Raw genomic sequence first — 14,866 nt, forward strand, 5'->3', positions numbered from 1 at the left:
TGAATTTGGAGGGACCAGAGAGGTAGCATGGTATTTGTCTTTGCTCTGTATGTCCTGCTCGAGCAGTTAATGTTGCGTTAGGTGATAGAAACTTTAGTTAACTTGAAAGCCAAAGTGTGGACAAATGGAGTGGGCTGACTCTGACTCAGCAGCTGGTTTTCATGGGTAGGTAAAACAAATTTATTGTGTGAAGGGTATTCTTTTGCATAATCTACTATAAAAGTTCCATATGTTTTTTCTTTGCAGTGTTTCTTTGCAGATGTTTTTTATTCTTGCATTTCTTTCTATTTTTATACAAGCAAGAAGTTTTTTTTCCTGTATTTCTGTGAGTATTTTAAGGAGATGTTGTTCATGTTCATCAAGTGCTACTTTACTCTTCATGGGGCTGTTGTCATTTATCCCAGGACATCCCTGGGTAGTGTTTCTGAGTCACTGTGCTAGTAGAACTGTCACTGTACCTTACAGCTGTCTATCCCTCCGGAATGATAAGTCTAAAAGGAATATCCTCACATGTGGACCTTTGTATCCTTAAACATGATAGATTTAAAGATCTCAGGATTAAAGACATATATTTTTGGCAGGTCTCACTAATTATGAGTTAATTCACCCATGAACAGCATAAAGTGTCCTACCAGTATTTTTTGTTGCTCCTTTTCCAAAGGAGAAACATATATCTCAAAAATCATGACAGCGCACCTTACTGCACTAAGCACAGACTTAGCCCAGGAAATAATCCAGCACACATGCTGTCAGTGACTATAGTGGTTCCAGTCTTATCCAGTTGGAGCTCCCCCATAAGACAACCATTAATTGTCACACAGTAATAAAGTGTGTCTTCTGATACTGGAGACACTATGAAATATTTGTGTCAGATGAGAATAAGAAATCTCTCAGTTTCTGCTTCAAAGCAGTTCTTGATTCTCTATGACTTGGTCTTGTGCTCCATGTGCCTTTAGATGGCTTTACTTTGAATAGCAGATCTATGGTTGATGCTGGTTTTGGCAGAGTTTTGCAGTCATTGGTAAAGTAGAATGAACACTGAGCTCTAGGATCTGGGTGGTGGTGGAGTGACATTCTCAGGATGTAAAAAAGAACTTGGTAATGATGCTATTTGGGTGAGACCAATATTCAGCTGCCCAGGTGTTCTGTCTCCAAAAACAGAAACAGACGTTATTTAGGGAGACCATACTAGCCTGGCCACTTTCTGCAGTTCATTCCCCTTGACTTCCCTCCCACACCTGGAGCAGTTGCATTAGGGATGTTAGTGTAGCCCTGCTTAGCCCTTTTAGCATCTGCTTACGGACTGTTGGTCCATCAAATTATCTCATTTTTTTTATGATCCTACAGCTGCAGTTTCCCTCCTCAGCCTTCTGCATCATCAGGTTCCACAAGTTCACTAGGTGCTTTGTGAGGAAGTACTCTTTTAAGTTGATCTCTTACTGATTTCATCAAGTGACCCTAGAATTGCAAAAGTTCTGGAAGAGTTCTGCTAACAGCTTTTCTACCACCTTTATGATTCTGGAAACCTTACTTTTATTTCCTCTCTCAGCTACCTCCTCTTCAAATTGGACTTCCCAATCTTTTTTAGTCACTTGTTCCTTCTTTGAGTAACTGTTCTATTAAAACAACTTTGTTTTAGTTGTCCTTGTCTGTACATACAGTGACTCTACTGCACCTGCCTTGAGGTGCTGAGACCAGCACTGTGAAGCATAGTCAGGATTTGAGAGGGATACCACAGACAGTTTCTCTAAGCAGAATCTTTAGTCACTTGCCCCATGAACCCACTGTAACTCTGATCCTGAGCTGTTGTCCATTTGTAAGCCATACTGCTTCCCTCTCTCGGTGGTGGGGTTGGATGGATGTTATGCTGTGGTGAAGAAGGGGGATTGTGTGTGCCATATCTTTCTGCTTTCTAATCCAAAATGACAGATTCTACCAGGACACAGTGTTAACTCATACAAAAAAAGTATCAGGATACATACAGACCAGAAATGGAACATACATGGACAGACCATCTGAAAAATCTGCACTAACTGTAAGTAACAAACTATCCCAGTCAGCATATGGCTAAACTTGGACATACATACACATCTGCAATGATACCTATTTTCATAGATCATATTTGTTCAAGTACATTATTACTACAAGAAAGACATAGGTTTCCAATAAAGATACTTTGTGTTCTCATATCAAGACAGTATCTACATATTTATTGCAGATGGCATACTGCAGAAATAAACTTTCTCATATTTATTCTTTAATAAATCTTGAACCATTGCTGTTAAAGCAAAACTCATAATATGATGAACTGAAGGAAAGTGTTAGAACCTAATTGCCATTAACACAGACCGTCTTGAGCAATTTTTTGTATTGATAGATTTACCATTTTGTGGTTAAACAATTTTTCATTCTGGAATATCTCTATAACCACTTTCTGATAGAGATAAGAAAAAAAGAAGTTCATCTTGTACATCACTACTTTGGACAGCTATATCTGGAGAAAAATAAATATAGTAGATATAAATTAAAAGGGAGTGAAACAATCTGAGCTGGAAAGAGAAGAGTGCAAGTTTATTTTATTTCCTTGGTTGTGTAGGAGTCTTGTTAACCAGTATGTAATGCATAGTCATGTAATAAAACATGCTAGACATTAAAAGGCAAAAACCCAGTTCACAGATGTTGTAATGTTATGAGATAATTTTAGGGAGTGAATGGGGTGAAAAGGCTGGATTTGTTAGAGAGGAAAATACCTATGGAGGCCTTTTCTGTGAGCAATACCATGACTTCATTACCATGTCAATTCTGGGAAAAGGCTCTGATTTAACACAGCAGTTGGCTGGATCCATATGGAGCTGATGAACCTCTGAATGAATAGTGAATGGAAAAACTGCTGGAATCTGCCTTCAGCTTTGTTCCCAGGATGACCAATGTAAAAGGCCTAAGAGCAATACTGCACAGATGGTGTAAAGAGGTAAGAAATCTGCAAGGTTTAGTTTACGTTTTCTTATTCTACACTGTTCGGCGTTTTATTTTTTTAACCATGTTTCAGTTTCTCCAACTCTATTTGCTTAATTGTCTTTACTCAAAAAATGTAGGAAAAAGAAAAGCTTTCGGGAAATGAAATTAATTCAAAAAACATATGTAGCAGTAAACATTTACATAAAAATACAATTTAAAATGTTGAATTGTGGATGGTGTAGAAGTAATTGAAAGCATAATTATGAAATCTTGAGAAAAAAACCTAGTTAAAAGTTTAACAAAGAACTTCGGAATTACTTGTTCAATTCACCCTATGTTGTGGGAATATGCAGATGTTCACATTTACACAGTCATGTATGTCCACTAGGGTTACATGCTTTTATAGTCTGAAGCATCATCACAAGTGCCAATACAGTAAATCAAAAGACTCTCTGGCATTATCTAGTTTCCTTTCTGGCTTTAAAAGTTAGAACAGATGTCACAAGAGAGGACAAAATGGATTTTACCCACCGAGAGGAGCTTTTCTTGCCATCATTAATAGGAGGCTCCTTGAAATGCTAATGTACACAGTTTGTGTTGCTGGGTTTGCATAGAGATGGTGGGAAACAGCTCTGATCCCAACAAAACCTTTTGTTATTAATCAAGAAAATCTGCTCTTCTGAAACAGCAAAGCACTAAAATGGTGTGGCTACTTGCAATGCAGAGATCTCTATAGCAATCTCCAATGAACAAAAATGTAATAAAAACTGTTCAGCAGCTCTACGAGATACGGCACATGTAGCAATTTATTTGCAGTGATTTTGCATACACTTTCTACTTTCCTTTGTCATTTCAGCATGGGTATTTACAGTGGAAAGATTACACAATTTCTGTATTTTTTCCAAACCTCCACTCATTAAAAATCTTGTTTCATTTCATAGCAAATCCAAAAAGCAAGCTTCGGGCAGAAAGAACTTTGAAAATCAAGCTTTTCTTCACGAAAAATCTATTACGGAGCACAAGTTTCTATTCCATTTGGTGTTAATACCACGTAAGATATTTTTACTTTATTAGAATATAGGATCATGAGACATTGTGAACCTGTTGTAATTACAAACATATTCTGCAATAGTAGGACTAGTAAGCCCCTTCTGTTGCAAATGGGACTTAATAATTTTTAGTAATCTCCCAGAGAAGAGGTCCAGACCCTGGCATTGGTTTGTGACATATGACTTCTTACTTTTAAGGAATACCAATGCAGTTAAATCACAAAATACTGACTGCTGTCAGATGTTCATTGCCTTGTATAGGATGCCTCAACAGAAGCTTTCTTCTCCAAAAGTATTTGGGGTTAGGATTAGGGTTAAATTAAAATAAAAAAATTAAGGGAAGCCTAAAATAAAATGTAAATTCTTTGCCTGGCATTACTCATCACTGAAATCTCTGACCCAATCTCTGATCAGAGTTACATTAAATTCCCTATCAATTTATTGTACACCAGTTCCACAACACATTAATGTGTCCTTTCACAGATTCATTGTACTGAGACTTCAATATATGGGCACAAGAGAATGAATTAGGGATGAAGCATTAGCTCAGAGTTTAAGCCTCTTTTAATTTCTTTGCCTCTGTGTATCTAAAGCAGATACTTAACATTTTGCATTGCCATAGATTATTGTACTTTAATTTCTATTGTGCAGTTTTTTAAATTATGGTAATAAGTAGATAGTAAAAATAAATAAAAATACATTTTTATAATTCATGAAAGGTGTTTGAGGTGAACATTGTGTAGTTATGGGATAACATAATATATGTAGTAAATTTTAAAATGGGAATGTTTATTTATTCATAGCTTTATCTGATACAAATTTGATAAAGCCAACAGGAAATAAGGAAGTGGGATAAGAGGGGATGGGGAGCTTATGTGAAAGAAACCCAAATGAAACATCACTGATTCTATCACTGAGGAGCTGTTTCAGCAGTAGGAAATTCTGTAATGGATAAGCAGGTAAAAACAAACCTATGAGAACAATTTTGAAGTCAAAAGTGCCTGTGGCATTGGAAATGGTCTATAAATGAAATGACCACAGCTATCTCTGGCTACTTCTACAAAAGGATTATCTGTTCTCTACGTTTTGATGTATAGAGTTTTTCCCAGTTTCCATTTTCCTTTCAACTTTACAGTTAAACTTCTGATTTCATAAAAGCTGCATTTCAGAGGGGTCCCAAGTGCCTGCAGCCCTGTCCCAAAGGGTCTCCACCACCTCTGCTGCTGAACACAAGACCTCGCTGCTCCTGTGAGTGTGGCCAGATTAACTGAAAATACCAGTTTGCAAGGAGGAGGGACTGTTCATCCAAAATAACAAGCAACAACAACAACAAAAAATCTTACTGAGAGTGTTTAATGGGACCTGCAAAGGCTTTTGTAAGGGACTAATGACTTTGACCTCACTGTCCTGTAGAGGTAAGGATGAAGACTATCCTTGGGAAAAATTTTGATGAGGAGCGCTGAGCTGAGTCAACAAAATACCCTACAAACCCCTTGTCTTAAGAGCACTGACAAAGTAAAGCCATTTGAGCAGAAATATACTTAAGGTGTATCTTATGTAAAACTTGTATCTACCTGTAAAGTTTCAGTGTGGTTTGTTTGGTTTTTTTTTTTTCAGGAGTATTATGCTTAAAATGGTTCCAAGACTTTGCAAAAGTTCAAATGTATAGATTTCAACCCAGCTGGAAATCTACAGTCTAGAATCTGTTGCTAAATTATGAGCTAAGATGCTGTATGGCAGTCTGAAATATATCCATGAAAAGGTTTTCAGATAAGCTGGTTTTTAAACCAGTGTAAATTCTTTGTATGGACTCTCCACCTTGAAGGTTTTCGTCAAGGATTAAATGGTAACTGACTACTTCCCTGTACAGTCCTTACCAAATTTTGTTCTCACTTCCTCTGGTCCTGAGTAACTTCACTGCATTTGAAGTTATTCTAAATTTGTCCCAGTGTAACAGACCAAAATTTAACTTTAAGAGCCTCTTGGAGAAGCATTGCCTTCTGTTGGTGTGCTTATAGATTTTTGGCTGAGAATCTGGAATAGGTGAGCAGTCCAATTCAGGTGTCAACCCTTTCCCTACACTGCCTTGTAGCGAAATCTCCTTGTCTTGGTATTTATATACATGAAAAGTCAGTCTGAACTGATATAAAATCAGATCTCTTCAGTTACTCCTTTGGTAACATTTTATGACCAGCTTAAATAGAAAAAGTGTAAAAAATCAAGTCCCATTTCCCACGTGGGGATTGCTGTTCCTGGCAGTAAGTGTTTATAAGATCAAATTACTTTTTGTGGGGTAAAAATAATACTTTTTAAAGTCAAGCTATATATGTAAATTATTTGGGGATAGATCTTCAGTGAGGTTTCTAAAATGAAGCAAGTATTTATGATATGAAGGCCTTCAGGAGTTAGAGTACTGTATATGGGCAAACAGCAAAAAAAGGTCAATCTTTTTGTATATTTAAATCAGTCTCCAAGTTACTTTGAGTCTTGTATCATTTCTGCTTTCTCTATGTCTTTTTCTTTAAACTTCCAAAGTCAGGTAGCACCCTGCAAGCTGCGTTGAATCCAACACCTAAGATAGCCTTATAAACCCTGCGGACATTAAACTACTGGAAAACAGATTGGATTGGTAAAAATAAGTGTGCATGTTCTCACAGAACCTGAGAAAATCACACCTTTACTTTGTTAAAAAAAATCTGTTTGTGCCACTCCAGTAATCACTTCATAACTGGTGGGAGAGCAGAACATATGTCTCAGAAGTGGTGGAATATAAAAACCTCTACCTCTAATCCTATTTTCTTTAAGAGAAAAAAAAAAAGCAACAAAAAACCCCAACCTTTTCAGTATGTCATCTGTAAAATCAATGCCAAGGGTTTTCTGCTTAAAAATGCTAAGGCATTTTGTGGCAATTTCTGTGAAACTCCTTGGTTAATCCTTTTGTAGTTTTATTAGCAAGCGAAGTCCTGGAGAAGTAAAGCAGTGTCAAGAAGGGTGTTGAGAATGGCTTTTGTAGCCCTGCTACAGGTAATGAATCCTACGTGCCTGCTGTTCCTGAGGCATTTCTTGGTTAGCTGTTTATGAGGGCTGAAATCAGCTCTTTTCAAATTTACCTTTCGGACTCTGCGCCTGTGTGGTAAATATTAGGTAACAGGGTGTTTACAGAGGGGTCATTTCCATAGAGAATGGATGGGACCCGATCATTGACCTGCCAGAGAGGGGAGGGAAATAGAAAGGCTTTTTTTCCTTCAGGGGGTTGGTGGTTAAATGGTCAGTGGCATGAATGCTCTAATGTGTGGCAAGGCTGCTGCTTGAAATAAATGTTGAGAAGCAATCTCAGTTTAATGCTACAAGCATAAAGCGGAGATGATGGCAGTTTAATATGTAGTCTACAGGACAAATGTATCCCACTTTAACACCCTTGAAATCAGCGTGGTGACAGGTTGTGCCTGCAAGGCTTTGGTCCAGCAGTGTCCAAATTAAATGTGAAAATGCAAACTAACTGCTGACATTAGACACAGGGGTCTCAGGAAGGTTGTTTTTGTCAGGATTCAGTTGCTCTTTCATCTTCCTTACAAACTCCGTCCCTCTGTTCCTTTCTCCCATCTTGCTAATCAGGGAGGTCAAAGGATTGGAGATCCCACCAAGCCTGTGTTAGGCCCTAGAGTTGGCTTCAGGTGTGACTCGGATAGATGGAGTGACTTGCACCATAAACCATACCCCCTACTTTTTATCCTCTGTCCAGCTCCAGACCTGGCTTTGCTGGTAGAGGCCAACAAACTTACCTTTAAAATAATGCTCTACCTGATATATCTCTTTGAATTGATATAGGGCACATAGCTCTTTGATAACTTCCATTGCACACTGAGAGTTGGTAGATGATATTATGTGGAAATGAAAGCATGCACATTGCTGTGTGTACTCATCATTTCTAGGGAGTTATTTATTCAGGTAAATAAGATTTTGCTGAGCAGTACTTGTTATGCTTAACCTTTATTAATAAAATACTTGGTGTGGTACAATTTCTTAGAATCAAGCCAAAATCGCAGCAAAAGAATAGGTGGAATAGGTGTCAGGAGGATTATAGCATTTACATTCTGGTGATGATTATATATTCAAGATGCCAAATCAGATTGTATTATAAAATTCTAAATTAAGAAAATATTGTACCTGGTTCTATGAGCCATTATTTTAAAGCAGATCTGCTTGAAAAATAGTGGCTTTTTTGCTTTAGAATAGCTATTATACAGCCTTGTGCTCTGATCTTTTCTGCTTCTTTCACTTCACTTTATCTTTGTTCTTACTCAGAGCCCAAGAAATAAGTCACCAATTTCTGCACACCTTTCGTACAAAGAGGACTGATTCATATTTATCAGAGCATCATTTAGCCCTTCTTCCACCTCTCCCTCCTTTTCAGGTAAATTCTACTTAGCAGTTCATTTCTGTTTAACCTTGATGGTTTGCAGTACCTTGGAAATTCTCATTAAATGCTAGTGAATAGCATAAAAATAAGTAAAGCAGAGCTGTTTTTCTTGCTGTGTCTTTAAATCTGACCTTCATTGTTCAAGTTGCATTTAAAAAAAAAAAGTGTCAAGTTGTTGAAAGATGAGTGCACTCCATTATACCATGCTCAAGGCACTGGGAAAATCCCATCGAGGCAGGAACACCAGCCAGTGTTTACAATGCTGCATTTTAAATGCATATTGGAAAAACAATGATAACAAGATGAATTTCCTACATGTAAGATTTCTATAGTTAAGAAAGCATAATTACACCAAATGCCAGGATTTCTTTTCAACAGCAATCTGATTTGCTAGTGGTTGCAATGAATCACACTGTGGCTTGAGAAGGGAAATTTGTTCTGCCTGTGTGCTGGAACTCCTGGGTCCCTCTCGGCACACATGTCCAAGCACGGACGTGGTTGGAAGAAGGGCTTTGAAGGAATGTGGCTACCTACTCTTGTCTTACCTCTTGTGTGTTTCCTCTGACTCATACTGTTGTTTGGAAGTGGATTTCCTCTCTGCTCCCCACCTAGAAGATCTATTCAGAAATTGAAACATATATATGTGTATATATATATATATATATATGCTCATTTCTCTTTGCTTCAGGCTTCTTGGCGAAGGGAAAGATCATTTCATACTGCTCAGAGCTGTTAAAGCAAGTCAGGCCTGCAATAGTTGTGGTGGTACTGGAGAAAGATGTTATTTTGCTGGGGTAAAGGGAAAAATAGAAACAAGAGGATCTCAAATTCTGAAAGCAAGCTTAGTGTGCAGAAAGACTTGGAACTTTTTTCTAAAAGACGTACTGAGTCAACTGGAAACCAAGTTACTATAGTCTAGAGCTTATTTGAATGACATTTGTGAATAGTTTTTTTCCGTTAATTGTTGAATAAATGAACACATTTGCCCCTCTTTGACGAGCTTTATGTATGGTTGAATAGTCTTTTCCAAATAAATTATTCATAAATTTTGAGCAATCATTGAATAATTTATTCAAAATATTTTTTTCATTATACACTCCTCCATCCAATGGACTGTGAGTGAAACTCTGACTGTGTTAAGTTAGTGAAAACATTCTCAATGATTCGACCAATGCCAGGACTTCGCTCAATTCAAAGTGTCTTAGTTTTGAGAACTAAGTGTTGGAATTACTTATGGAACTTTGGTTTAAATATTAGTGGTAAAGTTGCCTGTGACTTTTTCAATGTGTAGAAAAAAAATGAGTAGGAATCACTTCAGCTTTTATTAATCTAATTAATTTAAGTTATAATTTGAATCTGGATGTGTGAATGCTTTTTTTTTAGATTTCCACAACATGATATTTCCTGTCCTCTAAAGCCCCAGTTTATGATGAGTAAAATCCTACAACAATTGTTGAAGAGGGTTCAGTTCCTGGCTAGTTTCCAGTTTTGAGTATTATTAAAGATATTCAGGAGTACACCAGTTTTTGTATTTTTTTTATTTTTAAATTGCAGCAATCTTTGAAAGTGTTCAGAGTTTGGGGTGTGTTTAACTATTCTCATCACTGACCAGATAAAAATTGTTAGGATGTTTCCATAATTCTGGAAATAAGTGCTATTTCTTTTATTGCAAATTTATTTGCATTTTACTACTAGTTTTGGTAATTATAATTCTCCAACCTTAATTCTCCCTGGAAATGTGACGTGTCTTCACTTCCTGTCTTAAATTTGTATTGTGTAACTTCGTGCAATTAAGGCATGGCTGGCATTATGCCATTGTTCGTGGGTGAAATTATTCCTATGTAAATACTTCATTTTGTACCGTTAATTGGCAAATGGTATAGAGTGCTTTGGGATCCATCTGGAGAAAAGTTACTGCATATGCTTTTGATCATTATTACTGTGTTATCTTGTTCCTTTAAGATACACAACTGTTTTATTATTTGCTGAGCTCCAGGAGAGTAGTTGGTACTGTACAGATATACAAGGAGAAAATGCTACTACCCCATGGAGCCTCCAGTAGACTTGGCTGAGTGAGACAATAGGCATTGAGCTGTGTGAAATACATGAGTTCAATACCCACATTTCTTATTAATGGAGATTTGAAAATCTCTCTGTAGCATTATGATAAAGATTTGTGGGAGAAATGCACTGCAAGTGAATGACAAAAGAGGAAAAAGTAACTTGGTGAATAACAAAAGAGAGAGCAAAGCCTAAAAGAGAGGAGCAGAAAGATGAGAATGGAAGCAGGATTCACGTGGGGCATTTTAGAGATAGCTTGGAAGGAGGGAGGAGAGGTTGGGAAACCTGTGCTCTTGGACGGATATGATAGAGGGAGGGAACGGAGTAGAAAAGGAAGATAAGCTGGTACAGAACAAAGCAAAGCAGTGATTTTAGCACTGTGATTTGTATTAGGAAATGTGAGTTGTATAATGGAGAAATGATGACTACTGATGTCTGAGGATGGAAAAAAGACAGAGAGGTGAAGATGAGTTGGTGAAGCATAAAACCAAGTAAGGTGTAGTTTTGAGAGTCTGTGTAATAAAGGAGACTGGATAACTCTTTTGAGAAAAGGGATATGTTTGAGGTAAAGAAAATTCAGAGGTTGGTGATGTGGTATTGTACGAAGAGGTGATGTGAAATTTCACTGAAAGAGAAAGAAGAATTGAGAAAAAAGGCTGGTTTTGGGTGTGGGTAACTGAAAATGTGGCAACCATCTCAGGAGCTGCCAATTCATTAATTAACTAATTTATTAGTTGGCTTTAAACTCACTCAGACCTTTCTCTAGAGCTGGAAGATTCATCCTGGCCTTTTCTTATGAAGTAAAGTAGGAAAAATCTACTGAAAATTTTTTGTTTAGATATTTTGATGGAAAATAATTTTGTTTTCCTCTCTTGCTCAAAGATTTTGCTAGAATTGAAGGCCCTGATCAGTAAGACATTGAGGATTCTGTGTCTTTAGAAGCACATGCAGTAAGAAGACATCTTAAAGGTAAGATACCAAACCAAAGTTTGATAGAACTGAGACCCATTTCTGGTTTTCATTAGGTGTCTGTTGGGGTTTTGGACAAGTCACCATTTCTGTGTGTCCTTTCTTCATATTTAATGGACATTACAGTTTATTTCTGTTCATCATTCTGTTTATTGTGTTCATTGTGTTCAGGATATGAGCCCTGGAAGATTTTTGTCTTGGTTTTAGCTTACCTCATCAAGAGGTTGGCAGCTCCAGACTTGATATAGACCTGAAGGTATTGCAGTGATGCTCTTGAGGTGTCTTTCTACCCTTTCTGGTAAGACATCGATGAAAGAGACACTGTATTCCAACTGGATACCTCACAGAGATGCCTATGTTGTATAGGGTTAGTTCATATTTTAATATGTCTGTGCAATGCAAAGCATGAACAGGAATAGAGTCTTGGAGTGTTTAAATTCCACAACTGTAATATAACTTCTCTTCCTTGTCTGCTTATGGAGTCAGGTCTGAAAGCTCTGGATTGTGAATGATCTGAAGGGAATGCTATTCTCTTGAACTTTGAGACTGCATTGGTTGTGATCCCTAAGTTAGTCATATACAGGTTGAATATGATCCTGCATCAAAACAAAAGTGGTGCTGATATAGTATGGTAATCTGAAGATTCAAATTTAAAAAGACAGGCTATTGAAATCATTATCAGATGTTGTATCTGAAATACCTCCACTTTTCTCTAGAGGGAAAAAGGGTTGGCAGTGCAGTTGCATGGTATCAGTTGTCAACCTTTTAGTAGAAACCGCTGTATAAAGTCTTTTTCTGATGTGAGGGGCCACACAGGAGATTCTTTGGTAAATACAGAAGAAAACATTCAGCAGTAAACTGTATCTTGTGTAAGTAGGCTGTGTAGGTGGATGTGGACAGCTCAAACAAATGAGAAAAAAAGTTTAAAGTTTGCAGTTAAGTTCACTTAATATTACCTTGATTAATGGTAGATTTTTCATGTATTGGATCATTTTGTGCTAATTCAGTAGAACAGTGTCTGCCTAATAACAATCAATAGTAAATGATTTCCTGCTTAAATATCAATTGAAAATCAGTGATTTCCTGCTTCCAACTGCACTTAGTGTCAATCATTGCATATGGCGCCTCTCAACACAAGTGATTTGTTTGTTAACCACTTAGCATGCATACATATATATAGATATATATTTAAGTCTGGTTTCACCAGGCTAGATTCTTGAGAAGTTATTCATATTGCATTGTACATGACTTGGTTCAGTGCAACAATCTCAGTCCAAATGAAGATGCCATTCTGCTAGAGTGAGCATCTCCAGATCTGGCCCATGACTTATTGGATCAATGATTAGAACAATCCTAAAAGGCTTTTTTTACTCCTTAGTAGATGAAACTCAAATCCCATAGTGTATGAAACTCAAATCTACTTCAATGATTTCATTCTGCACGTGAGGAATATAAAGACTCTTACTGAAAAGCTGACTGTCAAAAATGTGGCAAAGAGATGCTGGTGAAAGGAAGGCTTGAAAGTATTTTTCATCACTGCTTTTTCTTGTGATACTTTGCTATTTTGCTTACAGCCCATTTCTTTTTGTGAAGATAAACCAAAATGGCTGACAAAATCATAGGCACAAGGCACACATGAGGTGGCATTCTGGGCTGAAAAACCATCTTGCAGTGCTGCAAAGTACATCATCCCTCTTTCCATATGTCTTTACTTACTAGTGAGGATGAGTAGGTGTTGAAGTAGGAGGCACTACCTGAATCATCTAAGGGAGTAATAAATTGCCTGGGGAGGCAATTGCCCATCATCTTATCTGCAGGTAGACAGGTACCTTGCTTTGGAAGTGCTCAGGCTGTGTGTTGAGAGATGTATTTCTTTTGTCTGGCTTTGTTTTCAATTTCTGAAATCTTTCTCCTAGATGATTACACTCCTTTGGGGAGATCTCTTTGTTAGTCTCAAGCAAGACAGATGCTTTGGCTTGAGCTGGTAATAGTGCTGTTTGGAGGCTGACAAGCTGGGTGAATTTGCAGTGTGGTTGTATACATCCTCTTCAGTCACCAGTGCTGTGTGTTTAACTTCTCAATATGTTCCATCTGTGGTAGCTAACATGGGTATGGAATTTATGACTGCAAAGACTATAACATACTACAATACAGGAGTGCCTCTTGAGCTGAAATGATGTTTTTAATCAGTACGTTAAATGTTGCAGTTGATTGACAGATGGCTTTTTCTATTTTCTGGAAGGAATGTACTCTAACTTAATTGTAACAAGGATATCACATCTTGTATAACACCTTCTAAGCTAACAGGTATTACAGAATTTTAAAATCCATGTGCAAAGAACACTTCATGCACTATGGAAATGCAACCACCTTGGGTGAAATGCAGGGAATTTAGGTAGAGAGAATGTAATTACCCATACTGGAATTTGGCCAGCACCCTGAGATTAAAACCCCTAATCTTGCAAAGAGTACCATGGGATCTCTAATGAACACAAATGCTCAGATCACAATTTTATGTCTCTGACTGTAATGCTTTACTACAACAAGGGTATTTTCAACTATATAGTGCATTCATTGTGATTATGCATCTAATTTTATACTCGTTGTAATTTCCAATAATAAAGTTACAATAGTGCCATAAAATGTCCAAACAAAATGGTATGACGCAAGGTTATGTTACATACATTTTGGGGGCATATTCTGCTCTCATTTATAGTCGTATCTTTCCTTGAAGCCAATGGAATTCCTCCAGATTTGTGCTGGAATAACTGACAACAGAAGTTGTCTTTCCAAGAGAGCATTTTTTATGCACATATATTGTAGATATGTTTGAAAAGTTAAATATTTATATTCTGTCCAAATATGGGAGAGTCTTTTTTCTTTTATTTTTAAAGCCATAAAATTGTTAACAGACCCATGAAAAAAGAATATTATGGCTCTATGTCTGTTGGTTAACCTTCACCACAAAAATTGATCTGTGGGAATTTCTCACAGTGTAACATACTGTATCCAATTCCATAGTTATTACTGTAAACCTATTAGTGCCACCTGGGTTTGCATATCCGCAATGCTGTCCAAGTGAAGACAGATTAGCTCTATCACATGTTATGCCAGAGGGACAGCCTCACGAGGAGTCTGCCCTCAGGGAGAAAAAAAAGGGCTCAGACCTTTAATGAGAATACAGTGCTTTATAATAGCATTTGGTGGCCTAGAGATTTTCTGTCAAGTCATTTCAAATTAAATTGGCAGCCTTGCAATGTTCAGCCCGTATGAGTTTTTGTGCGGGGTATATCGTTAATGTTAAACCAATTCTCCCAGAAGATCAACAGAACGTACACAGGGAATGTTTGCATCGGTTCCTCTTTTAAAGTCTGGGCCTTTATGAGCTACTGAAAAATGCTTTTTCCAG

At 37.3% G+C, this 14,866-nt stretch overlaps 1 long non-coding RNA gene across 1 annotated transcript in view; it reads left to right on the forward strand.

The window, feature by feature from the left end:
• Positions 1–1,665: 1,665 nt before the first annotated feature.
• Positions 1,666–14,866, forward strand: part of LOC127466958 (uncharacterized) — a 94,685-nt gene continuing 81,484 nt past the window's right edge. Inside the window, exons 1-5 of the long non-coding RNA XR_007902901.1 lie at positions 1,666–2,035; positions 2,830–2,971; positions 3,900–4,009; positions 5,143–5,422; positions 11,371–11,457. This is a non-coding gene — a long non-coding RNA (uncharacterized LOC127466958). The remainder of the gene's footprint in view (positions 2,036–2,829; positions 2,972–3,899; positions 4,010–5,142; positions 5,423–11,370; positions 11,458–14,866) is intronic.

This window comes from Manacus candei, unplaced genomic scaffold, assembly GCF_025592945.1.
Source record: "Manacus candei isolate 608988 ecotype Guabito, Panama unplaced genomic scaffold, ASM2559294v1 h1tg000011l, whole genome shotgun sequence".
NCBI lineage: Eukaryota > Metazoa > Chordata > Aves > Passeriformes > Pipridae > Manacus > Manacus candei.